At 36.1% G+C, this 24949-nt stretch overlaps 1 protein-coding gene across 1 annotated transcript in view; it reads right to left on the bottom strand.

Moving 5' to 3' along the window:
* Window positions 1-24949, bottom strand: part of LOC150109233 (uncharacterized) — a 195265-nt gene that overhangs the window by 105827 nt on the left and 64489 nt on the right. The gene's annotated exons all lie outside the window — the stretch shown is intronic.

Raw genomic sequence — 24949 nt, 5'->3', positions numbered from 1 at the left:
TAAGCAAGGTGCAATAAGGTTTTAATGGTTCCAATTATTTGACTGGAATGTTTTTATTTTATTTTTTGTTAAATTGAGAATTATTGACTGGCTGTTATCCTACTGCTGCTGTAGTGGCAATTTTGAAATTGATTCTTTGACTAATTTTTTTTGTCTTCCATTGGTGTTATTGTACTGATGATGCCTATAATGGGAGAAAACTTTACATCTAATACATTTATTTCATGTAAGTTCAACTTTTCAAAGAATAAGAAATGACAGTCAATTTTATTTTATTAGTATTTTATGTTGGGTGCATACATGAGAGATTGCTTGATCAACCTATAGTACATTAGTACTGTATATGAGTAGTAGGTTGGGAAAGGAGAAACTTGTTTACATTTGATTTAAAAAACCTCTATATTGTATTCCTTGGAAAATACATCAGGGGGAAGACTGTTCCACAGTACAACCAGTAGCCGGAAGTAGGAGGAAAAGAAACTTGTTCTGCGAGTTTCATGGTGTACTGTGAAAGGATGTTGAGCGGCAGCTTTGTGTGTTCCAACAGGTTTAGTACTGAGTGGGGGATATTATTGATGCTATTTCAGATGAACATTTGCCATGGAAATATGTATAGAATACACAAATTGCAGAGACCAAACATCTGTGTGAAAGTGAGGGGAGTGAGTTGGTAAGATGGGTCATTTATCAATCTAATTGCTCTCGTCCGTACTGAGTCAAGCATTTTGAGGGAGCTTTTAGGAACCCAACTCCAAATGTGAGAGTAGTATTAGATAGATGGGAGGATTTGTAATTTGTACAAGGTTAACATCTGTTAACCTTGTACAAATTACAAGGTTAACTTTTGTACAAGGTTAACATCTGTTAACCTTGTACAAAAGTGAAATCCTAGTTTTTTTGGAAGCTGGAGATGCAATGGTTGTGATGATGTGTTTATGCCAGGAGAGGCATGATGTCAGGTTAATTCCAAGAAAAGAAATCTCATTCTGACTAGAAATTTGAGTGTTATCAAAAATAATACTTGGGGAAAATGGTTCTTTTTTGTGAGAAATAAGACAGAATGGGGTTTTACTAACATTGAAGTTGACAAGGTTATCTGAGTACCAGTGGAGGATGGCTTGGAGATCAGAATTGAGGGCACTGGTGGTTGATATTCTATAGGTTGAAGTGAGATGTGTAGAGTAAGGTTTGTCAAATGAAAGGGAGGAGTGCAATGTACTGTCATCTGCAAAACTGTGTATTGGGTTGGATGTCAACTGAAAAAAGGTCACTGATATACAGAAGAAAGAGGACTGGTGAGAGAACAGAACCTTGTGGAACCCCAGCATTAGTTGGATGGTGAGAGGATAAGGAACGATCTATCATTACATATAGTGTGTGTGTGTGTGTCCAGACAGAAAGCTGGCAATCCAACTGCAGAAGTCCTTAGACATTCCAAATGACAGGAGTTTGCTTAGTAAGCCTTTGTGCCACACCCGGTCAAAAGCTTTAGAGATATCAAGTGCAACCACTTGAGATTTGCCAAATTTCTCCATGACATTTATCCAGAGATGGGTGATATATAAGAGTAGATCTCTTGTTCATCAGCAATAATGAAATCCGTACTGGTGGTTGCTTCATAGCTGGATGCCTTCAAAGTAATGAAGGAGTTAAGAATTTATGGTTTTCTCCATCACTGAGGTGAGTGAGATAGGGCGATAGTTAGCTGGCAGTGACTTGTCGCTCTTCTTAGGAATGGGTTGAATATAGGCCAGTTTATAGGCTTTGAGATAGATACCAGTGGAGTAAGAGAGTATGTACAAACAGGCAGCATAGGATAGGAGTTAGTTTTGGTGCACAGACTTTCAGAACAATTGGAGAAATGCCATCAGGGCCAGGAGACTTTTTTGTGTCTAATTTAGACAATAAGTTTCTGATCTCTTTCTGGCAAAAGAATATAGGGGTATTGTATGGTGGGCAGTTGGAATGATTGGGGTAGGGGGGGGCTATTTGACATTGTCAGTTATGCATGCATTGGAGGCAAAGTGTGAAGCCAGGAGATGAGCTTTTTCTGTGGGTGATGTTGCAATAGAGCCATCTGGGTATGATAGGGGATGGGAAAGTGTTGGACAAAAGTTAGGACCTATTCCTTTGCCCAAGAGATCAAAAGGCACGTATGCCTTTTGGGCAGGCTGCAAGTTTCATCCTTTTTGCCCATTCAAATTCTGTTTTAGAAGCATTGATAGTTTTCTTTTTCAGGCTGCAGTATAAGCATTGAAGGAGGATGGAGTTCTTGATTTGAGCCAGTTGTGGTATGCTTGATTTTTCATTTGTACAGCTTTAGCACATCTTTTGAAGAAACACGGTTTAGTTAGGAGATGGCAGTTCAGAGAAGTGTGGGGAATTATGTTTCATGCCAGTCAGGATTACTTTGGTGTATGTTCGGATTGGAAGACTGGAAACAATAGTCCAGCCATGGGAATGAAGCATAGAAGTCACAGAGGCTGACCCACCTGGCACTACTATAATAACAAACTAATCTTGTGTGGGAGTGGCTGTGTAAGCATTGTTGCATGGCAGAGAAGATGAGCACTAGATTGTGGTCAGAATTACCTGGGGGGGGGGATTACTACATTCATTGTGTATGTGGAAGGGTCATTGGCAAGGAAGAGATCTAGGTTATTTGGGGAGTGGTTCCAGTTATCTGGTATTCTCATCGGCATGTGAACAATTTGTGTAAGGTCATTAGTGATGGCAAATGTTTCGGATTCTCTACCTGCAAGATCCATACATCTGGAGTAGGAAAGCCAGTTAGTGTTATGGACATTAAAATCTCCTAGGAGGATGATTTTGCTGTTAAGAGAGTGGGAGTGAGTGTGTTAGGAAAAATTAAAGCACTCAGAGTGGTTAGTGGCATTAGGAGAGTGAGAGATAGCAGATGAATTTGACTGAGTAGGGAAGTGATATTTTACCAAAGGTCAAAGTTGGGTGATTCTAGGTTAGGTGCTCTCTGGTAAGGTATGTCAGAGCGGATATATGCACCGATGCCACCTTTGGGTCGACATGAGTTAAACAGTGTGTAGTTTGGAAGGTTCAGATGAATAGTGCTGGGATGGGGGGTAGGGGAGTGAGATTTGAGTTTCTGCTAAAAGAGTAGGTAGTATTTGGTGGATTGAAAATGGTAGCAGACACTATTAAGGTTGGAGTTGAGGCTACATATGTTAATGAAGTGGATGCACAAGGTTCTGTGGGACATATATTTGACTGCAAGGGTATTGGCATATTTTCTATGTAGTGCCTACATACTGGTTTCCATGGTGGCTGCTAGTGGTGTCACTTGTTCTCAAATTTGGTCCCCAAAATTTGAAGAGGATAAATTAACTGTGGAAAGGGTACAGAGGCAGATAACAAAGATGGTTTCAGGACTGTACAATGTTAGTTATGAGGATCGGCTGAGGGAATGTGGACTGCTGCAGAGTTCGGTGGATAGAAGGAGAGGTGATATGATCGAGACTTTTAAACTGTTGAGAGGCAGTTACAGGGTTGAGACTGGAGAGTTTTTTCGCTTGGTGGAACAGCGGGAAGGAGCGATGACAAGGGGCCATCCCTGGAAGTTACAGAAGGAGACTGTGAGCAAGAGGGTAAGGAGTAGTTTCTATGTGTTGAGGGTGGTTGAACCATGGAATGCATTGCCTGATAGTGGTGAAAGCAAGAACAGTCAATGAGTTCAAGGAGTGGTATGATAGACTGTGCTTCCTAAGAAGGATTTCCCACGATGAGTCTCTTGACTCGTTGGAGGCCTAAATAATCATAATATAAATATCATCTATTCCAGTTGTCTTTCCACATTCCAGGCTTTTGATGACTTTTCCACTTCAAGTATGGATATATATTTCGGACTGCATGCCTGTTGAGGTTTTTTTTTTTTTTTTACCACTCTGATGTTACTGACTGTCTCATTTAGCAATTTTTCAAAGTAATTATGTCATACATCAATGATATCTTTTTCTATAGTCTTCATGTACTTTTATCTCTAATTCCTTTTACAGCACTCTTTCTTCCATTTTTGAGCTCTTTCAGTAACCTACAGAATACCTTGCCACTTCTTCATATTTATTTTCTATGTTCTTACCCAAGTCTTCCCATGCTTCTGTTTAGCAAGTTTTACACAGTGTTTAGCTTTCTTACATTTGTCTCTGTATTCTCTAAGAGCACAAGCTGACGTATTTGCCAGGAACTTTTCATGTGCTTTCTTCTTTTCCTTCACTGCCTCTTTAACTTCCTGTGTCCACCATGGAGCTCTGATTTTTCTATCCATGAAGACAACCTCACCACATGCCTTTCTGGCTGAATCAATGTTTTCTTCAGGATTTCCTGATAAACCTCCAAGGTTTGGTTCCTGTTCTCAAACTCTTTCATTTTTTCTTCAATAATCTTTGTGTATTTTAGTCTACAGTTCACATCTGAGAGATGCCCAACTTTTATTTGCTTTAACACTTTCTTACATGTTCTTCTTTTCAATATGAAATTCAATTTTATCCTGCTCAAGACTAAATGGTGATCACTTCCAATTTCAAATCCTCTGTACATTCTAGTGTTCTGCACCAGTGAGAAAACATCACTATCAACAATAACATAGTCAATGAGACTTTTCTTATTACTTGCCTCTTCTCTCCATGTGAATATGTGCACATTTTTATGTTGGAACATTGTGTTAGTAATAACCAATCCATGTCCTGAGCAGGTATTTGCCATTATTATTAGCTTTACTCTTTTCAACAAATTTTGCAAAAATATTTTTGTATGTCTGATAATCATTTCCTACTCAGCTATTTAGATCCACAACAAGGACCAACTTTTTCTTTTTCATTGTGTGAGTTGCTTTCTCTAAAGCTCCCCAAAATTCTTCCACTTCTATCTTAGTAGAACCTTCTCTGGGACTATTGGCACAAATAAGTCTCATTGTCCAGTTCCCCATTCTGATATTTGCTGACATCACTCTACTTGATATTGCTTACCATTCAAGATTATTAGCCTTGTATTTTGTGCTGAATACTATAGCTACTCTTTCTTTTAGGGTTACACGGTGATCAGCATTCATTTTAAAAATTTTATGGAATTTACAACCGTGTTAAAAAAACTTTTTTTATTATCCTGACGTTTCGATCTTCACATCAAGATCATCATATGGAGCTACATAAACATACAGGACAATCTGAGTTACATCATTGACTGTAAGCTAGAGAAACAATGATTTGATCACGTTATTCTACTGGCATGACCTCTGGTGGAAAAAAAAAAATTATAAATTACATCAAGCTAAATTCTATTTTACAACGACAGGAATAAACATTCTTTTAGATGGTTTTCTTTCAGAAACAATTTTTGTCCTATTTTTAGTATTACAATTCTTATTTTTGATTTACAATACTGGATTTTCTATAGTCCTGTTTATAGTTGTTCTTAGTGAGGAAGGTCGAATATATACCTTCCATATGTTTGGGATTTTTAGACCATCATTATTGTTCAGATTGGGGTGGTTGATAATAATCTCACAGGCTTCCTTGAATTTCCGTTCATACCATGTATTAGTGCGATGTAGACAGCTGGTGGTTTTTCAGTCAATTCTGGGTAAGGTATTCAGGTATCCCAAACATATGGAAGGTATATATTTGACCTTCCTCACTAAGAACAACTATAAACAGGACTGTAGAAAATCCAGTATTGTAAATCAAATACAAGAATTGTAATACTAAAAATAGGACACCAATTGTTTCTAAAAGAAAACCCTCTAAAAGAATGTTTATTCCTGTCATTGTAAAATAGAATTTAGCTTAATGTAATTTATAATTTTTTTTCCACCAGAGGTCATGCCAGTAGAATAACATGTGATCAAATCATTGTTTCTCTAGCTTACAGTCAATGACGTAACTCAGCTTGTCCTGTATATTTATGTACGCTCCAGATGATGATCTTGATGTGAAGATCGAAACGTCAGGATAATAAAAAAAGTTTTTTTTAACATGGTTGTAAATTCCATAAAATTTTTAAAATGGATAGCTACTCTTTCTTTTCCCTGATTGTTATTGCCTGAACATTTTGCATTTATGGCTCAGAACGATCTCATGAAAAACGTACTTATCCAATTTTTCAGCTAGCTCCATTTCTTTGCTATTCAGGCTTCTTATGTTAACAGTACTGATCTTGAACTCTGGTGATGTTGAGTTGGGGAGTGTTTCATGATTTGTTCCAGTAGCTGATTTTTTGCTATTCGCCCTGGTTCCCTGGCAAAAACAACGGGGGCCTTGTTTAACCATACGATGTCCCAGCCTCATGAAATTCTGTCATGTACCATCATTTTATATTGTGGTTTAAATCAATAAGAATACAATTTGGCTGGCTAAATCCCAAACTGCCTGCCCATCCTCATTCATTCAATATCCAGGTAGATTCTTAACAGAGTGCACCATGAGAAGGTGAGGATTGGACATTAGGTCAGAAGTCCTGGTTGGTTCTCCACATTCCTTAAAGGGTACATGGGGATCTCCTCCCAGTTATACAGCTTTGACCCTTAAGCATCCCTTATTATTATTTATGGTGGTAGAAATTATGATTCTGGAGGTTGTGATAATTTCTCCATTGCAAGGTTCATCAAATGTAAATGGGTAGTGCAATGTGTGCTGTCATAAACAAAACAGTGTACTACATTGACAATTAGCCAAAGTAGACCAATTATATTTTAAAGGAAGACACAATGAACGAGTTATACAATTTGGATAAAGCAACATTTGGAACTTTACTAATTCTTATTGCTTGTGTATTATTACAGGAATAATGAAAAAAAAAAGCAATAACAGATTCTTGTTTTGAATCTGTTTTTTTTTAATTTGTTTGCTAAACAATTAAAAATGTATGTAACAAAAATACTGTATTAGCTAAGAAAAGAAATACTAGCATTTTTGTTTAGAATGATTGCTACATCAAGCAAAAGGTTGAAAAAAAAAAAAAAGAAATTTGTGCTGTATGTTATGATATAACTTGGGGCTCCAGTGTGCTTTCTGAAATGTATTTTTACTTTCTTTCTTAATAGTGCTGAACATCTGTTAGCTTTCAGCCTGTTGCTAGGACAGAGAGATAAAAAAATTATAACAAGGATGAAAAAAAAGAAAGAAAGAATGAAACATTTAATTACTGAAAAATGAAAACAACAAAGAATACTTTGAACTATAAAACTATATAAAATAAAGTACAAAAAGAGTTTACTCTGAATAACTGTACTCTGTTGTTTAGTGCCTTGCAAAGTTTCCTCTACATCATGTTTTCATTAAATTTATGGGTGATCATATTTTTCAGTTATATCTTTTTTATTCTTTACATGAGAATATCAGCACTTGACAAATTTGTAACTAAATTAATATTGATCCATCCAGATGGCTCACTGCAACAACAACATAATAATGACAGTTTATTAGAGACATTTTGCAAGATTCATAAACACCTTCACATTCATTTTTGTTCCCACAGATCTGGTATTTGAAATCCTTATAAAAATCTGTCAAGCCATTAGTGAACTTTAACAATCTGGAAGACTTCTTAAATTACCAGAAGATGGTCATTTAAGAAATCATGGTTCAATTTTGGTTAAAGTTGGTTGATTTTAGTGGAAAAATTTAGCAAAAAATATTTCGAACTGCTATTAATAATTCTGTTCTAGCTAGATTTGGTTTGTTTTGTTAGATTGCAAAATTTGTGAAACTGGTCAAATATGATTTCATTCAGATTAAATATTATGATAACATTAGACAAAAAAAAAAAAAAAATTGTTGTGTGTGTTATGCATAACCAAATACAAGGCGATGTTTCACGTGATGATAGCTATCTCTCCTCTAAGAAGTATATACACATTATAGAATGATGTTCTAAAATACACCAGTGTCCAAAAGCTAAGGATGCCAGTGTATTTTTTAAAAAAAGCTATTTTTTTACCTGTATATGAAAAAAAAATTTTTTTTTCATGGCTACAGCAAAATGTGGACATAATTATTGCCAGCATAGTAATAAATTATATTACCCAAAAATGTGTTATAAATTTTGTACAAATTAAATTGCAATACATTTTTGGCAACAATTACAAATTTCCTAAGGATGTAGTTAAGAATAATTTCTTAACTACATGTACAGTGCTTACAAAAAAAAAAAAAAACTATGTGGAAAGACATTTCAGTATGGAATATGTTCACCCCAATCTGCAATGCAGCTCTAACAATTCTGTACCATGCTTAGCACCAAGTGATTAAGGATTGTTTGAGGCAAACTGGCTCACTCCTCCTTCAGAGCAAGGATAAAACCTTGTTTTCTGGAGGGGAATTTCGAGCAGTAATGCCCCTCCCTATTGTGTCCCAAACATGTTTTATGGGATTGATGCCTCAGAAGAATTCTGGTCACTCGATTCAATTAATATACTCTGTCTCCAGAAGTATCTCCACTGCGCATGTATGATGTGGTGTGGCACTGCCATAAAAATGAATTCTTCATCTACAGCACCACGGAACAACTGAACATGACATTGCAGAACTTCATTGCAATATCATTCACAAGTCAGTCACTTTTTCCAGCACTTCTAGCTCAGAATTAAGCTTAATGGCTCCCCACATCGCTATATCTATTCCTTTCAAGAACATTCTCACGAAGGTAAGCAGTACCACTTTCACAGCAGATCAAGTGTCGTTTAGAATGGGAGGAAAGACTAAAATGACTCATGTGTAAAGAATACATTAGCTCATTGGTGTCTTGTTCAATTTTTATGGATACAAGACCATTGAAAATGTTCTCTACAATAAGCTATGGATAAAGGGACATAGACTACAGCCTTATAGGTGTAGGTGTCTACTTGTTGCAGATATTTTGCTACAGTTGTCGAGATATTGCATACCTGTGCTTGAATGAAGCTGACTTGAAGATGGCCTGCTGTGGTCCGTCGATTACATTTTACTGTCATAACCAAAAATCTGTCTTTATGATCCGTGATAAAGTGAAGGCGATCTCTTAGCAAATGTCTAGAACACATTCCACTGGTTTGAAACACTGACGACCAGAGCCTGGATACAGGCTGGCAATATCAGAAATTCTGCAGCCTTCCGCTTTCCAATAATTTTTCCCTGCATGAAATCATCTAGATGATATCTTTGAGCCATTCCAAGTCATCCAAGTTTGCAACTTTATGAAAAGAGCTTCTTTCAAACACAATTTGTTTAGTGAAGCCTTCTGCCTTTTATCCTGTTGAGTGCTACTGCATGATCCCTTTGCATGTGATTTGAAAATCTGAATGTGCACCTGCTTTCTACTCAAAATCATCAGTTATACAAATTGCCATAGGATGATTCATCTGAATTTGCAGTTGTAATCTTCAGAAATAGTGTTAATCCTTAGACTGTGAACATTAGCATACAACAAAATTATTCCAAGTCTGTCTTTATGATCACCTACTTACTGCATCTTGGATAATTTTACCAATAACTTGAAATTGTATTTAGCAAGAAACTTAAGAATTTTAAACAGAATTCATTGAAAATTGGCACATTGTTTTTCAGTCAATTTTTTTATAAAAAACTGTTGTTCAGTTATTCACTGAACTGGCTTTTCAATAAATTGACATTCATTAAATTGTTGTTTGATTAATTACCATCTGATTAATTTTCATGGAATCCTGAAAAGATCATCTGTTTGTTCAAGTGGCTAGCATATCCATGTTCAAACCAAATTCAGACTGTGGGTCTGAATTTGGCCATGGACTGGATGCTTGCTCAATGTGAGACTACTACTCTGCTCAGTGGAGATATTTTATTTTTTTTAACTTCGCACTGAAAATAGTGCTACATATTATGGTCCCACATGTAGGAACACAAGATGGTTAAGTTCCAACAACATCCTGTGCTATCCAACTCTAGACCTGGGTATTCAAGAAGTCATTCTCTGGAAGTCCTCCATGCCACCAGTGTACTCTGGAAAGCATGAAAAGAGTACTCTGAAATCAGCCCAGAGAAAGTCCAAAGTGTAGTAAGTATATAACTATGCTGATGCCACACATCTTTAAAGGATGTGGTTGTACAGGTAAAGTTTGGTACAATGTGGTGTTCTTCCTGAAGTAGCCATACCAAGTCTTGGTTTTCAGCACAGTAGGCAGTTTTCTCCCAATAGAAGGAAGTGAGTTGTCGCCTATCACCCATAACTTGTACGTCAATAATGATCAACTTATCTCCTCTCTTTACTACACAGTCAAGTTTCCTTAATCCAATGTTAGTCCTGTAGTTGGGTTCTACACCTGTTATCCAACCTCTTCTCTATAACCCTCACTATTGAACTGTGTCTTCTGACATGTAATCCACATGTGCAATAACAACAATGAGCAACATGAGCCAAAGTTTCTATACTCTGATAGCCCAAACTGGCTTAAAAAGTTCCATGTTTGGTCTTTGGTCTCTACAGCAGTTTTCAGACCAGGTAAAAAATGAATAAAAAGTTATAATTAATAAAAATAGAAAAAAAATCCTTAGTCCACCATGGTTCTAATATACTACAGGCTTACAACCTTTTGTGGATGTGATCACATAAAAAGCAATCAAATCCAACCAGCCACTTTTACATGGAGAGGTATATATATTAGCAGTAAAAAGGAAATTGTTTGCAATATTTAATAGGACTTCACTGATTCTGTAATAAGGATTAATTCATGAAATAAAGGAACTGTTATAACAAAATTTATGGAATCAAAAAAGGCAAATGGTTTAATCAGCTGTATACATCAGCCAAACATCCACATCAAGTAGCCCCCCCCCCACTTCCCTAAATAATGACATTTCTACAAGAAGGTTTCACTCTAATGCATAGAACTGTAGCAAACCTCACATAACATGGTATTTTTGAGTTTTCGTGCTGAAAAAACTGATGTTTAGATGTAATTTTTCAACATTTCCATTTTTTTTTTTTTTTTAAATTCTCTTTCTTGATTTGCTAGCTGTTAAACACAAAAATTTTTGGGAAATCCCTGTGTTAGGTTCTGTGCTATTGAAGCATGTGGTATAAAATTTTATTGGTATGTATTACTAAACTTCAAATTTCAAAAAAAAAAAAAAAACCACTGAGTATTTACACACACTACACACACAAGTTTTTTAGCTTTTTTTAGTTTTGGCAGCTGACATTTATTTAAAGAATAATTTCTAAGTTATCAGTTATTACTATTTTTAAGAAAAATTGATGTATTTTTGTTAGCTTTTGGAGATAACCGATGTCATACAAAGGTTTGACATTCGAACAAAAGTACAAGTAAGAAATATAATAATCCATGTTCAGATAATTATTGTGGGATTTTAATCAAAACAGATCTACTCATAGCCATTTAAATCTATGAGATTTTTAGCAGCTTTGCTAACTCATAGTACCTGTCAATTTTGGAAAAAGAGATACAATTTCAGATGACAACCTGCTATCACACATAACAAACTTGAAGAAAGAGACTAAAAAAAGACTAACAATCAATTTCTTCACAATGTAACTGTACCAGAATGGATTCTATGATTATGATGTATTTAAAATATTTCACAAGAAGAATTAACTGAAATGACAGAAGATTTGGAGGACAAATTTGGCCTCCAAATCTTCAATACAAAATATACAAAATTCCAACTCATCATAGTGTAGACCACTGGCCTCATGAGCAAAAGGGGGGCATTGAATGGAAGCAGCGAAAGCATAAAGGACAAAAATTCAGTGCTGAAAAAAATTTATCATCAAAAATTTTGTTGATATAACTACTGTTGTATAATGTAAGTAAAGGTCGTAATGGTTGCTTTATTTTTCAAGGAAACGTACAAAATGCAAATTACAGCCGATCGGTGTTGAAGACTGACAGGTCTTAACAAGCAAAGTGTTGACGGACATGCATTTTCAAGTGATCGGGATTTTACAAGTCTAGTATGCATCGGCAGGAACACGTGCACATTAGGACTGGTTCACTGCATAATACTATAAATATGCGAGACATATAAAATCAGGTTTAGATTGTTTCTGAATTGGGTGACAAGCAGTTAGCAATATGATATAGTGCATAAATATTTTAGTGTATATTTGATACTTAGTTGATACCTTAATTATACAGATTACACCCAAAGCAAATTATTGTTCCAATAAAATAGCAGGTTTCACGTGAGTATTTATATAAAATTTTCTTGTAAAAATAAGTTGGTTTAGGTTAGGTATGTGAGAAATTGCATTCTAGCAATTTTGTAAATTTAACTTTTTTTATTTTTTATTTTTTTTTATTTTTTACAGATAACATCCTGGATGAACCCAAGAAGAAATGTAGACATAATATTGAATATTTGAAATATGGCTTTATTCAGTCGCCTACAAACAAAACATTACCCATATGCTTGATTTGGCAAAAGGTTTTTTCAAATGAATCTGTGAAGCTTTCAAGACTAGTAGAACATCTCAGAAAAGTTCATGCTGATAATAAAAAGATAAGGATTTATCATACTTTCAAGCACTTAAAGAAAAGTTTTTGAAACAATCAACATTGGCAGGTATGTTTTCAGCAGCATCCAAACTAGATGATGATGATGGGTCACACGCATCTTACAACATTTCCTTACTGATTGCTAAATCGGGAAAACTGCATAATGTTGGTGAAGAATTAAACCTACCAGCTGTTAGTGAGGTCATACGCACTGTACTGCATAAGCCAGCCTCTGATATTATCAAGAAAATTCCTTTGAGCAATAATACAGTGCAATAAAGAATTGATGAAATGGCCTAGGATGTTGAAGACTCATTATATGAGTATTTAAAAACAACCCACCTGTCTATACAACTTGATGAGTCTACTTTACCAGGAAATGAAGCCTTGCTTTTAGCACGATACATAAAAGAAGAAAAAATTTGCCAAGAATTATTATTTGCTAAAAATTTGATAACTAACACTAATGGAGAATCGATATTTCATGCATTGGAAGAGTACTATTTTTAAAAACAGAAATCCCTCTGAATAATATCTTGTCATTTTTTTTTTTTTTATTTTTTATGTTGGGCCCATATACAAGAGGTTGGCTGGTCAACCTATAGTACTTTGGTACCATATATGGGTAGTGGGTTGGGAAAGGAGGAACTTGTTAACATTCGATTTGAAAGCCTGTATATTGTATTCCTTGGGAAATACCTCAGGGGGAAGATTGTTCCACGGTACAGCAGCAGGGATGAAGAAGGAGGGAAAAAACTTGTTCTGTGGGTTTCAAGGTATACTATGAAGGGATGTTGGGAGGTGGCTGTATGTGTTCCAATGGTACAGAGCAGGGGGAATTATTGATGTTGTTTCAGATGAGCATTTTCCATGAAAATATTTGTAGAATATACAAATTGCAGAGACTAAATGTCTATGTGAAAGTGGGGGGAATGAGTCAGTAAGAGATGGATCATTTATCAGTCTAATTGCTCTCCTCAGTATTGAGTCAAGCATTTTGAGGGAGCCCCACTCCAAATGTGAGAACAGTATTCGATAGCTGGGCGGATTTGCGATTTGTATAAGGTTAACAGCTGTTTTAAAGTAAAGTAACATCTTGAGCAAAAGAGAAAGCCTGGTTTTTTGGAAGCTGAGGATGCAATGGTTGTGATGTGTTTATGCCATGAGAGGCCTGATGTCATGATAATTCCGAGAAGAGAAATTTCATCTTGTCTGGGGATTTGAGTGTTATCAAAAATAATGCTGGGGGAAAATGGTTCTTTATTTGTGGGAAATAAGACAGAAATGAGTTTTACTGGCGTTGAAGTTGACAAGGTTAGCTGAGCCCCATCGGAGGATGTTTTGGAGGTCTGAGTTAAGGGAAGTTGTGGTTGTTGTTCTGTGGGTTGAAGTGAGTTGTGTAGGGTAAGGTTTTTCAAATGAAAGGGAGGAGTGCAATGTGCTGTCATCTGCAAAACTGTGTATTGGGTTGGAGGTCAACTGAAGTAGATCATTGATGTATAGAAGGTAGAGGGTCGGTGAGAGAACTGAACCTTGTGGAACCCCAGCATTAGTTGGATCGTGGGAGGATAGGGAGCCATCTACCATTATACATAGTGTGCATCCAGACAGGAAGCTGGTAATAAATCTGCAGAAGTCCTGAGATAGTCCAAATGATGGAAGTTTGCTTAGTAAGCCTTTGTGCCAGACCCAGTCAAAGGCTTTAGAGATATCGAGTGCAACTACTTGGGATTCGCCAAATTTTTCCATGGTATATGTCCAGAGATGGGTGACATATATAAGAGCAGGTCACCTGTTGATCGGCATCGGCAGAATCCGTACTGGTGGTCGCTTAATAGCTGGGTACCTTCAAGGTGCAGTAGTAGTTGAGAATTGATGGTTTTCTCAATCACTTTAGATAGGATTGAGGTGAGTGGGATAGGGCAGTAGTCAGATAGCAGCGATTTGTCTCCCTTTTTGGGAAGGTTGCTTATAGGCTAATTTCAAGGCTTTGGGATATATACCAGTGGAGAAAGTTCTGCTGCACAGACCTTCAGGACAATTGGAGGAATGCCATCAGGGCCAGGGTTATTTTTTTGTGCGTCTAATTTTGACAACAGGTTTATGATCTCTTTCTGGCAAAAGGATACAGGGGACATTGTATGTTGGACATTTGCCACTGTCGGTTATGCATGCATTGCAGCCAAAGTGTGAAGCCAGGAGATTAGTTTTTTCTGTGGATGATGTTGCAATTGAGCCATCTGGGTATGATAGGGGTGGGAGTAGTGTAGGGCAAAAATTGCGACCAATTGCTTTGGTAAGAGACCAAAAGGCATGGCTGCCGTTAGGACAGGTTGCAAGCTTCCTGCCCGTTCAAATTCTGTTTTGGACTCATTGATGATTTTTTTGCATCTGTTTCGGGCTTCAGTAGAGGAAATGAAGGAGGATGGAGTTCTTAATTTGAGTCAGTTGTGGTATGCCTGGTTTTTCATTAGTACAGCCTTGGCACATCTTTTGGAGAACCAGGGTTTGGATAGGGGACGGCAGTTCAGAATGGTGTGGGGAATGTATGTTATCATGCCCGTGAGGATTACTTTGGTGGTATGTTCGGTGCATAATGTTTGGAGTGGAAGACTTCTAACAATAGTCCAACCATGGGAATGAAGCATAGTAGTCTCGGAGGCTGTCCCATTTGTTTGGCACTGTTATAGTGCCAGACTACTCTTGTGCAGATGTGACTGTGTAAGCGTTTTTGCATGGGGCAGGAGATGCACTAGATTGTGGTCAGAATTACCCGGGGGGGGGGGGGGGGGGCTCACTACATTCACTGTATACTTGGAAGGGTCATAGGTAAGGAAGAGATCTAGGGTATTTGGGGAGTGATTTGGGTTATCTGGTCGGCTTGTGAACTATTTGTGTTAAGGTCGTTGGTGATGGGAAATATTTCAGCGTCTCTGCACAACTGGAAGAGGAAAGCCAGTTGGTGTTATGGACATTAAAAATCATCTAAGAGGATGATTTCACTATTAGGATAGTGGGACTGGAGGAAATTAAAGAGCTCGGAGTGGTTGGTGGTATTGGGAGAGCGATAGAGGCAGCAGCTGAATTTTACTGAGTTGGGAGGGATATTTTTAGCCAAAGATGGTCAAAGTTGGGCGATTCTAGGTTAGGTGATCTCTGGCAGGGTATGTCAGAGTGGATATATGCACGTGCGCGCACACACACACACACCACTCTTGGGTCGAAAGGAGTTAAATAGTGAATAATTTGGGTGGTTGAGATGGATGGTGCTTGGGGGAAGGTGAAATTTGAGTTTCTGTTAAGAAGAGTAGATGGGATTTAGTTGACTGTTGATGATAGTGAATTCTATTAAGGTTGGAGTTGAGACCATGGATGTTGATGTAGTGGATATGCAAGGGTCTGTGGGGAATGGCTTTGACCGCTGGGGTCTTGCACATTCCCTATGCAGTGCCTGCATACTGGTTTCCTTGGTGGCTACTAGGTCGCGTCACTTGGCTTTTGCATTAGTTTGGTTTGTTTGTAGTCTATTGTCCAGCTGCTATCTCCATTTTGGCGTTTTTCTTCTAGCTGTCTTCGGAGTTGGCATCTTTGTTCCCTTTGCTCAAAGGTAAGTCAGGTTGAGCATGTACACGTGATTTGGGGCAACTGTTGCAACTGTCAGTTGCTACTGATGGTGGGGTGCTCTCACGGTTTTATTGCATATTTCAAAGAGGCTCAAATGTGTTCAGTGTACATTGCATGATTCATCATCAACATTTAGTTGCCAAACACCCGAGTAATCGCCTACAAAGATCATTACATTATGTAATTACAGCAGTCAACAAAATCAAAGTTTGAACAACTTTGTATTGAAAACGATGAAAAATTCAATTGCTTGCTGCTTCATACAGAAGTTCATGGCTATCAAATGGAGCCAGTTTGAATCGATTTTATAAACTCTTTGACTCAGCGCTACAATTTTTTAGAAAACAGAGATGATTCTTTAAAAGTCAACTTGATTAATTTCAAAAGTGACATAGCTTATTTGACTGACTTGTTTAACAAATTTAATGAAACAAATCTACAGCTCCAAGGAGTTGAGCTGAATTTAATAAAAACCAAAGCTGTTATTTCTGCGTCTGTGTCAAAACCTGTCCTGTACAAATGATACTTAGGATGAGGATAATTCAACCAGTTTCCAACTCTATCAACAGTAGAAAAATGTGATGAAGATGTGCTCAGCTATTATAAGCACTTGGAGGCTCTCCATTGTGATTTAACCACTGATTTAAAGATATTCTTGAAATGAAAATACCTGATTGGGTTTTGGACCTGTTTTCAAGCACAAACACAAAAGAATCTTTACAATTACAAGAACTGATAGAAGTAACAACAAATGAGGAATTGAAATTAAAATTCAAAAACCAACACAGATTCTGGTTGCAAAAACTGAAACTATTTTTGTAAATATCCTGCTGAAACTATTTTTTGTAAATATCCTGCTGAAACTATTTTTTGTAAATATCCTACAGCCCACAATCCATATCCTGGATTGTGGGCTGTAGTAAAAAAGTTTTTAATTGCATTTCCATCATCATATTTAGTGGAATGCGAGTTCAGTGGGGTCACGTCTTTTACCTAAAAAAGAAACCGATCGCAAATAGCTGATCGTGGTGATTTCAGAATGCTGACAAATATAGTCAAATATCAATAAACTGGTAGCAGCACACCAGGCTCATCAGGATTGTTTTTAATATTACTGATCATTATTTACAATTTTATGTGTGATTTTTACATGTGCAATTTATGTTTGTTTTCTTAATTTTTAATAGTGTTATTAAATTTTCAGCTCCAACTTGTTCTATGTTTACTTGCAATTTATGTTTCTTTTGTCGATTTCAATAAATAGTTTTATTTATTGAAAAATTTCAGTTCCAAAGTGCCTTATTTCCAAACTTCAAAAATCTCTATCCGATGCATAATAAAACGTAAATTTTTTTCTGTATCTGTTTGTTCACTTAAAACTTGAGAACTGCTGATTCCATTTTCATACAATTTTCTTTTATATGTATCAGGTAGAGCTGGCCAGATCTCAGCACCCTCCTCCCTAGGTGTGTTGTGGGTACTGAATAAATGTATTTTGGAAAAGGGGAGGGCAGTAAGCCAAATAAGTTTGAGAACCACTGGTGTAGACCTCTGTTTACATGACAGTGGAAAAACATAATTAAGTAAAAGGATCTGGAAAAATTACCACTTTAACTCAAAAATGCATGCAACAGTATAATTTCTCAGACTTATTGATGCTTATCACAAATTCAAATCAGTCTGACTGAAGTAGTTTCAAATCAATTTGAATGTTTTTTTTTATTTGTTCTCTTTTCCGAATAATTTCCATTAATATTTATGTAAATATCTGAATTTCAATAAGTCACAATTACATGAGACCCCCCCACACACACATGGTTTTTGGGTATCATCCACTGGCGACCCCAGTGAAAATTTCAAGTGGGGGTGTGGCATATACAAAAAAATCCCCCCTTTTCCCCCTAATCATAATGAATTTATTAATAAATAAATTTACATATTAAAAATTGCTTTATTAAAAATATTTCATCCTCACCACAAACAAACACCAATAATAAAAGTTTCGTATCAATATTTGTTTCATGTAACGATAATTGAAAAAATATAATTCTTTTCATATTTTCAACAGTGACACTCGTCATAATTCAGCCTTGTATCTATAATAAATAAATAATTATATGTTATTTTAACAAAATAAAATAATATTTACAAAAAATAGTTCACCATGCACACACACCAATAACAAACATTTCATATCTCACAGAAATAACGTGCGTATGGACACTAAAAATACACTGCTGTTTGGGCAGTGTCGGAATGACATAACGTACAATGACAAGTGGCAATGAACATCAGCGTTAGATCACAGTGCATTTGTTTCGTAATCTAAAGCGTTAATCGAACAATTCCAATTATTAACTATTCAATCAATGTCAAAACATAAGCTGTAACCTTTATCATGTTGTATTGCATTTATATAATGTTGTAAGCATTGTTATTATTTATAAACACAAACAAAATTTAATTTTTTCATTTTTTTCCTTTGGGGGGGGGGTGCTGCAGTGCTTATGTACGGGCTGCCACTGGTATCATCTCATATTTCCCTTGTAGCATTACATTGAAATATGCACTTTTGAAAGAAGTGATCACAAGCTGCTTACTACAATGATGATGCAAGGGATTTGGAAGGTGACTGTGGACAGGGAGTTGAAGTTTAAAAGTACACTAAGAAGGTGGCTAAAACATCATCAGATTACTTGAATGTTGCAGAACAAACATACTGCCATCAGTAATAAGTATGTTATTATTCCTCTCTGTAAGGCATTAATTAGGCTACCTTAGATTAATGTGTACCTAGATTCCTGAGGAACATATAAGTTAACATATGAGATAGATATTAACATATAAGATAGACCAATTGCTTGATGTATGCACATCAAGCAACTGGTCTTGATGTGCATACATGTCAAATTGCCACAGATGCAAAGTGCATGATAAAATTGCAGTACTATTAATATTACATCGACATATGATGGATACAAAAGGCATGAGGAGTGATATATTTCATTCACGGGAATGCTGGTATGATTAAAGAGGTTTTATAGGATTGATGCAGAAGGCATTTTTTTTTCAATACATGGCATAAAGGCAGAGAATAAGGGATCATATCTGGAATTTATATATGTGTGTGGCTAGTTAGGGTAAGAAAGAGATCTTTTGCCTGGAGGGTGGCCAATGGATGGAATAGGTTGCAGAAGAAATTGTGAGTGTGGGTGAATGAATTCATGAAGAAGTATGATGGCTTTTCTGTGAATAATGGTTAGAATGGTCCTCCCACAATGAGTGTATGATCTATGGAAATTGCCAAGAAAATAATAATTAAACAATTCCATACTCTTATCATGCATATCTCTAACTCTCAGTAAAGTCATAAGAGATGAATGAAAAGAAGTCAGTTTTTCAACAATAGAAGCCACTGTTTTTTTTTTTTTTTTTTTTTTTTTTTTAAGCAAAAAAAAAAATTTGAGTTCTGTTTCATATTTTTAATGCTCAATACAATGTAATATATATATGTGTGTGTGCACGCATCCCCCCCCCCCTCCAATAACATTTCTCTACTGTTCCTTACATATTGGTTTGTTACAAACATCTGATTGCAACATTTATTGCTGTCAAAAAAGAAAACAGGGTTAATCTCAAAATTTTCAATTCTGGAATTTAAACTTTGCAGAAGTATAAATTAAAATTTCTTACTAAAATGTTAAAATTTCATCAAAGCATTTGAAATTGAAAAATTGTGTCATTCTTTACAAGAAGCTGTGATGTTATAACCTTACTTTCATTTGACCTACCATGTTGTTCTGCTCTAGAAATGCAGCTGCAACAAGACATTTTTTCTCTCTCTCACACACATTTGTTGACTCCTCAACAAATGAAAGAGAGAAAAAACTGTTCATTAGAAACAGCACACAGTCTTAATGAAAAAAAGAGGTAGGCTAGAAATATAATGAAAAAACATTTTTGTGAGTCAGAAAGGAGGTAAGATAGATATGACTGTTAAGAAGGAAAAAAACGTTTTCTGAATTAGTGAATGATTTTCTTTTAAAGGTTATTATGTTGGGAAGGAGGATAAAATTGTTAAGGGATATACTGTTTTCTAAATTAACAATTTTCTTTAAACATGTTAATAGCATTGTAGGGTTACTTAGTGTTTTTCAATAAGGGAGATGATAAACAAGCTTAAAGATAATGAAAACTTTATCAGAGAAAAAAAAAAAAAATTACCATAGTGCTGCATTTTCTTGGAAACAAATGAAAGGAACTATCATATGTTCTATAAAAAATTAAAATATAATGCATTTGCAAGAAATGCAGAAATTTATGAACCAGATAGGACATCGGTGATATGTGATTTTTTAAAAATTTTTATATTAAAGAGTTATCCAATTAGCTAGTTCATTGTAAGAGGAAAAAACAAATGAATATTAACACTAATGGGGTTAGATATAGGTTTTTTTTTTTTTTTTTTTCAAAATTTTATCAAATCTTATAAGATAGAAATCTAATTTCATTTTGTGATGTGTTTGTATTTTGAGATATGAAGCTTGTGGCCTTGTTAATTGTGAAAATAAAACTTATTATCGAAAGATAGTAAGTATGGCAGAGGACAGACTGATGGTGAATGAGCATGAAGTATATGAGGAATTAAGCACACTCAATGTTAATAAGGCAGTAGGATTTGAAAGTATATTGCCATGTCTTGAGGGAATGCCCTATGGAATTAATGGTGCCTTTGGTGCAACTATTTAACATGAATCTTGCAACAGGGTGAGTCCTGAGGGAGTGGAAGGTGGGAAAAATTATTTCACTTCAAAAAGGGGGTGGTTGGATAAGACGGTTTTCTTGTCAGATGTCATCTACTTCCAGGAGGTTGACTACCATGATGATTTTTTTTTTTTGTGTGTGTGTTTCTTTCTTTCCTCCATCATTTTCAGTATCTTGTCATTCATCCAGGGTTTACTCATCTTCTCCTCAAATTTGGGAATTGTTTGTTTTACTGCCTTTTTTATGCCCTCTTTAAATTTCTGCCATCTATTCTCGATCTCATCTTTAGGATAAGGATACTTGGTGGAATCAGGAACATTAACAGCAGTGGATTGTACCAGTTCCTTTAAAAATTTATCTTGTATTTCTTGATTTTTAAGAAAGCCAAGATCATATTTTTTTCTGTTTGGAGGTTTCATTGTTTTCTTTAATTTCATTGCTGCTTTAATGACCACAAGGTTGTGGTCTGATCCAATATCTGCCCCTGGGTATGTTTTGGCTTGTAAGATGTTATTCCAGAAAATCTTTTTTTAATCATTATATAGTCAATCTGGTTCCTACAGCTGTCCCCAGGACTTTTCCATGTGTAAAGTCTTCTAGGATGGTGGCTAAATAAAGTTTTTGCTATTATCAGATTGTTTTCTTCACAGAACTGTATTAATCTTTTGCCTCTTGGATTTCTATGTCCCAGGTCCTGGTTTCCCATGCAGGAAGAAATCTTTTCTGAGCCTACATTAGCATTTAGATCTCCCATAACGATAGTTATGTCATCTGATTTAGCATTGTTTAGTGCATTTTGAATGTCTTCATAAAAACATTATACATCTTCATCTGAGTAATCAGAAGTAGGTTCAGATATTTGGACAATAAAAATATTAAAAGGTTGAGCTGCAATTTTTAATTCAATTATCCTGTCACTTATGGGCGAAAATCCAAGTAAGGATTGCACAATCTTATTTTTTAGTACAAATGCTACTCCATTCCTAAGACTGTCTCCACATGAGTATATAATTGAATGGCTCTTTCTGTTTATTTTTCCACTATTAGTCCATCTGGCTTCACTGATACCAGCAAAGTCAATTTTCATTGCTTCAAGTTCTTGTATAAGGTTATCTAACTTCCCAGCTTCATATAAGGTCCTTACATTCCAAGTTACAAATCTTAAGAGAAGATTCTTGGTTTTCAGACATGAAGGATCAGGAGATACCCTCCCTGCACGGTTTAAGTTATCTTTGTCATATGCTATTTTCATAGTATCCATCTTATGTTCCTGAGTTTCTTTCTCTTCTTCCCTGTAATGTTTCCAAGAGACAAAAGTTGCAGAAGGTCCAACCTTGTCTCTATTGCTTAAATTCCACATGGTTCTCTGTTTCATGGTTTACTACGGAAGGTTACCTGGTGAGGTTCCTGTCTCTTCCACGGTGACTGGCCACATCTCTGTTTTGTCTCAGAGTGTGCCCAAACTATGTCACATGGTCTGTGGTTGTTGTTAAGGTATTAGAGAAAGTGAGGACACTAGGATTCACAAGTGAGTTAATAATAGCAGTGTTCTTTATGATGGTCAGCACAGGTTTGTTAGGGGTAGGTCATGTTTCAGCAATCTGCTTATGTATTACAACAAGGTAACAAACTCACTTGATAAAGGACATGCATATATGGTGATGTACTTGGATTTTTCAAAGGTCTTTGATAGACTGTCATATGACAAGTTAGTAACTAAACTGAAACATGGGATTACATAACAGACTAGTACGTTGGATAGCTAATTGGCTATTGGACAATATCAGCAAGTTGTATATGAAGGTGTGGTATCCCAAATGAGGAAGGTCACTAGTGGAGTGCCACAGGGATCTCTGTTTTGGGACCATTGTTTGTTATGTTAATATGCTTGTATATTAATGACACTGAGACCGGCATAACTGGAGATGGAATATTCTCTAATAATGCAAAGTTGGGAAGGGCTAGTAGAGCAAACGTTGTGACCTTGAAGGAGGATCTGAATAGACTATGTGAGTGGGCAAATAATTGGGACTATAAGTTTAATGTTGCAAAGTGCAATGTCTTGAAATTTGGTAGCCAAGACTGGGATGCAGGGTATACAATTTATGGAGAAATTTTGAAGGTGGAGGAGATGAGAGATTTAGGAGTGAGGGTGGAAAGAGGCTTGAAGTTCAGCGATCACATTGATAAAATTGTAAGAACATCTTAACAAATTATTTTACATACAGTATTACATTTCTAAAGTTTTCTGAAAAAACATATTAGTTTGCATTTACATTGACATGCAGAAGCAAAGAAGTTATTTCACCCTCTGTAAGGTTTTGAATCATGTCACAAGCAAAGAAGTTATTTCACCCTCTGTAAGGTTTTGAATCATGTCACATATGGACTACTGTGCACAAATTTATTTGCCTTGTTTTCTTGGAGGGATGTATTGGAGAAGGTTTACTAAGTTAGTCATGTCTGTGGAATATCACAAGGAGAGATTGAGGGAATGCAAACTTACAAAGCCTTGTGAATAGAAAAAGAAGAGGAGATATGATTGAGTCATAAGTCGGTGAAGGATTGTTACCCAGATTAATGTGGAAAAGATACTTCATAGAGTAGAAGGATGCAACAGTAGAACTAGAGGCCATTCATGGAAACTGTATAAAGGAGGGTAAATAAATAAATTCTGTGTGATGATACTGTGTTCCCCCTTTTTCGGGAGTTCACAGTACCATCTAGTCCCCCCAAATTTTATCTGGGCTCCGGAACTGGCATAGACTGATGAATCAGAAATATGGCTAGGTCAGTATTCCTGACTGTAATCCGTGTGTCCTCAGACTGGTTTGCCTGCTTGCAGGATGAAAATCACCAGATAAACTGGTGGGAAAAAACCCTGCTGTCCACGCCCAAGACCAGCTAACTTGGCTATGGCCGAGGAAGATCCTTAAGCTCCTCACGTCGTTGACGGGAATAGAACCTAGGACACTCCTTCCCCCAGGCATATGGTTGCGAAGCACAAAGCCACTAGGCTAACCACACGGAACATAAGGAGGGTGTGAGCAGGGAAATGAGAAGTAGGTTATTTGCACAGAGAAAGAGTGGTTAGTGAGTGGAATGCATTTTCTGAAAGTGTGGTGAGTTCGGAAACTGTGAATGGTTCAACTCCTTATGGCAAAAGGTCAAGCCCTGCCTTGAGGTGGGCTTGATCTTTTGGTGTAAGAGTCCTTTGACTCCATGGAGATCAGATAATAATAAGATAAGTTATTTATAAAGTTGAATTATGTGTAGTGCTTGAGGGACAACTTATATTAGACAGTATTACATTCCTAAAGTTTTCTCTAAATATTAGTTTGCATTTATTAAGATTTCTCTCTTATTCTTGAGTGAGAAATAAGATAAATTCAATCAAGCTAACACTTTTATGTATAGAATTTCTCAAGTTTTGTCCTTTTAATAAATTTTTATTAAATATTTCTAGTCTAAAAAATAAAAACCACAATTACCGAGGATACATATCTGTTTTATTAAGTGAATAAAGAAAAGTAGTTAAACTACATTTTACACAAGATTCATATTTAACTTACAGAAGATCCAAGTTAATCTGAAATTCATCAAACTTTGAATTAAATGAATTTGAATTATGTAGTTATTTCCATAGGTTGCCAAAGTCCACTAGGTTCCCCCTCTAATTCCCAGCAAAGTGAGAACTGTTAGATGAAAAAGGAAATAAAACTAGTGTCAAGAAAAAAGCACATGACCTTTCAAAAGATAACAGAATCCTTTCAAATCTGAATTTGTTAAAAGCCAATTTCTCATGCTTATTTCCAACTAAAAAAAGAAAAAACCTGCTATAAATGCACTGTATCTATGTCAAAGGCCACTGCTATCAATAACTCCAGACAATGCCTCACTAATCAACATCACAACAGAAAACAGTCATAACATGCATGCAGATTTGCTAATTGAACTTGGAAACAGTCAAAGGTAAGATTAGCCAGGTGGATTGGTATATGTCAACTAACATCTGGTACAGCATCCTCTTCTTACACCTTCAGTTATCCAATCCTTCAATTATCT

Source organism: Typopeltis vanoorti, chromosome 2 (genome assembly GCF_054136105.1).
Source record: "Typopeltis vanoorti isolate ZY-2024b chromosome 2, IOZ_Tvanoo_1.0, whole genome shotgun sequence".
In the NCBI taxonomy this organism is placed as follows: Eukaryota; Metazoa; Arthropoda; class Arachnida; order Uropygi; family Thelyphonidae; genus Typopeltis; species Typopeltis vanoorti.
The sequence above is the reverse complement of the archived record's forward strand: the minus strand, read 5'-3'. Positions and strand labels throughout refer to the sequence as shown.